The sequence below is a fragment of the Gambusia affinis genome, linkage group LG09, assembly GCF_019740435.1.
Source record: "Gambusia affinis linkage group LG09, SWU_Gaff_1.0, whole genome shotgun sequence".
In the NCBI taxonomy this organism is placed as follows: Eukaryota; Metazoa; Chordata; class Actinopteri; order Cyprinodontiformes; family Poeciliidae; genus Gambusia; species Gambusia affinis.
Window position 1 is genome coordinate 19100855 of NC_057876.1, and position 3604 is coordinate 19104458.

At 34.3% G+C, this 3604-nt stretch overlaps 1 long non-coding RNA gene across 1 annotated transcript; it reads left to right on the plus strand.

The window, feature by feature from the left end:
* The first annotated feature begins 1121 nt into the window (after positions 1-1121).
* Positions 1122-3403, plus strand: LOC122836856. Its single transcript, XR_006371634.1, has 4 exons — positions 1122-1454; positions 1724-2080; positions 2167-2944; positions 3044-3403. It is a non-coding gene; the product is annotated as an uncharacterized LOC122836856 (long non-coding RNA).
* Positions 3404-3604: the final 201 nt, after the last annotated feature.

The following is a 3604-nucleotide window of genomic DNA, read 5'->3' on the forward strand; positions in this document are numbered from 1 at the left end:
GGATACAGAGGTTTGGAACCAACATCACTGCGAATGACGATTACGTCTCTCGCAGTCACTCGCCGTCATTTTAAAAGGCCGCAGAAGTTGCTTTCAAGTTAGATATTGGATAAAAATTGTATGCGTGTGTGATATTTTAATAGTTTATATACACAATCATAGTCTTTAGTGTATGCGTGTGAGAGAAAGATTGTATGTGTGTGATATTTTAGTAGTGTATATGTGCCATTTTGGTATTTTGTGTGTGTGTAGGAGTCTTTAGTAGTGTGTGCGTGAGACAAAACATTTTTTGTCCTAAACGGCCCCCTCATACTATACTGTTGGATTCTTCTTCCTCAAAAATGTTTGAGTCATAGTTGCTTCCTGAACAATATGGCTCAAAAAGCAAGGTTGCAGTCCATCAGTAGAACCAGATATGTTCATCACACCATTGCTTCTTCCTCCGAAACTTCAGATTAATTGTTTAAATCTTCACTGAAATCGCTCACAACTTCCTCAGCTTCTGTTTACCCAGCCTTTGATCTGGGTAGACATGTGTACCCAGCTTAGTTCTTTAAGGTTAGATTTACACTGATTATGTTACAAGCTGGCCCTGGAATTTAAGCCAGTTAATGCAGACAAAAGTGTTAACATCTACAGAGCTGCTGCAGGAGCGCTGTTGCTGTGGCTCTGAACAAGTATTAGTAGCTACCAAAACAAAACCGCAGGTGTTGCTTCAATGTTAACATCTGTAAGTGTAAAACCTTTTGATTTTTTTTTTTAAGTCGTGTGTAAAAATAGAAGATTGAAGTGATATGCGTTTCTAAGAAATGGACAACAAAAACTGTGTAGCAGGAAGTATGTACGACATTTGCAATTAGCAATCGCCAAATATGGTTTTTGTGACAGCCAATGACAATAATCTTACGCTGTGACATACAGGATATTAATACTAATGAAGCACCACCTACAGTATTTAAAAACCCACCAAAATTTCTTGCAAGAGACAGGATCAAGATGATCGTATTGTTGTTGACATTCCTTTTTCTTCAGCGAGGATGTGAGTTTTTACTTTTATTATACTAGCTATGTCTTAAAAATTGGTTTTGTTGTTTTAATGATTTTCTTTTCTTCAGACACGATTGTACCAATGAAGATGGTTCAACTTGGAGAATCTGCAAGCTTTCAATGTGATCTGCCCAGTGAGATTAATGAAAGAGTCATCCACTGGTTTAAGCAAAGACCAGGAGATACCCTGAGACTGATTTTGAAAGTGACTATAAGAAAACAACAACCTAAAATCCCTGAATTTGAGCCAGAGTTTCCTAAAACAAGATGGGAGGTAGAAATTAATCAAAAATTTAGCCGTCTCACATTGTTGAAGGCAATCTACAGTGATGATGGACTATATCACTGTGCACTCGCTGCTTGGAAAGGCAATATCGAATGGAGAGGGACATATTGGATGGCTATAGGTAAATAACTTTTTTTTCTAAATATTTGCTTCTAAAACTTCCCTTTTAGGACATAATAGAACCGTAGAAAACAGAATAATATGCAGACTTAATAGAAACATAGCATAACACATATAACAAACTAGACAGCATTTTAAAATTTACTTTAAGCAAAGTTACATTTTTCTAAGTATATCTCACTGAAAGAGTCTATTATTTATTTAACAAAAACATTACAGGTGTATTTGACATACTCTAATTGACTTTTAAACTTTTCTTTTGTTGTGTAGGGAATACTGTGAGGATGTCAGACAACACTGTCATTCAGCAACTTGCAGTATCCAATCCGGTCCGCTCAGGAGACACGGCTACCCTTCAGTGTTCAGTTTGGTTTGACTCTGAGAAGATGGATTGCTCTGAAGATTTCAGCATGTTCTGGTTCCAAGCACAATCAAATAATACCTATCCAAATATGATCTACACAGATGGAAACAACCATCATGAATGTGAGAAGAGATCTGACTCTGAGAAGAGTTGTATGTTTAAATTCTCAAAAGTTGTCAACTCCTCTGATTCTGGGATATTTTATTGTGCTGTGGCCTCATGTGGAAAAATATTGTTTGGAAATGGAACCAGACTGGAAATCGGTAGGATTTTTTCTCCAATTCTTTAAATTAAATAGTACATTTTAAAATATATATAAATTACAAATAATATCTTTTGTTGTTTTTAGTGGACAACACAAGTTTTGAGTCTGTTGCCCTGCTGACTACAGTATCCTGCCTGGTCTTTTCTTTGATATTAAATGTTGTTCTCATCTGTTACCAAGCTTCAAAGGCAAGGCAAAAAAGACCTCAAGGCAAGTGTTCCAAAAAATGAAATTGATTTTTGTTATTTTGGTTTATTTATCTGGGACTATGTACAGAAGGCATTGCTCTGATACATATATAGAGCTCTTTTTCATCTGCATCCTCTGTAGATTTTCTGATTTGGTGTAAAGTTTGTCTTATTTGTTCATGGAAGGACCTTGGCATAAATGCAACAATAATTTTTGATCCCAACTTTGAAATAATGAATTTGTTAAAAATGTTTTTGCGTTGTCTTTGTTTGCATTTATTCTCTGTGACACTTGGTAGTCAAATTTGTAACTAAACATAAGTAATTATTTTGTTCCCATCTCTAAACTTAAGCAACTTGTTTTTTACCAAGACTCTTTTAAAATGCTTGAAATTGTTCGTGTAATTTACAGCCCAGTCCAGCCTTTAATTATATCATATTAAATGGGTTAAAGCTTTTGACACTTGTTACTTATCTTAAAATATGTTCACCTCTTATTGTTGCATATTTGCTCACAACTATTAGTTGACTTGTGTCACCATTGTATATAATATATTTAAACATCCAAAGTAAATGGATGGAGTGTACAACCTTCACATTTTTTTGTGTCAGGGATGGAGAGCACCACTTCACAAGAGACATCGCACAGACTGCGACAGAGAATACCTGATCCTGTAAGTAAAATAGATCAATGTACAATAATTTTTGGCTTTGATTTCCTTTTGTTTATATTCAACAGCTAAACACTAATTTTATTTTCATCTGCTCCACAGACTGACGGTGGAAACACAAACTATGCTGCCTTGTACTTTTCAAGAAGAATCTGAAAATGTGGAGGCAACAATAAAAACATGGAACCCCTGGAGTGTTTTTACTCTGAAATTAAAGTCTAAGCATCAATAAATACTGATGTGAAAAATAAATGTATCTGCTTTTTATGGACAATGTTTTAAAATGAATTTTACTCTAATCTACTTAAAAGTATCTATTTTGAAGGCATGTTACTTTTTTAAGCTGCATATACAGTAGTAGCACAAACTGTCTCTTTGAAAAGCATGTTGTTTTCTGTTTTTGCCTAAATTATTTGCTTTATAGGTACTTCAACATAAGTAATCAAAGAAGAACCCAGAAGTACTCGAGCATTATACTTCCATGTTAATAACATTTATTTTTATTGCTAATCATTTGGGATCAAATTATGCTATTCATATTTGTTACGCAATAATTTGTTTCCTTTATTGTTCAGTATGTTGTTGTTCTTTTATGTATTTTAAGGTTGTGAACTTCAATTGTCTGTCACATTAGTTATTAAGTTAATAACTAGGTACAGGCTT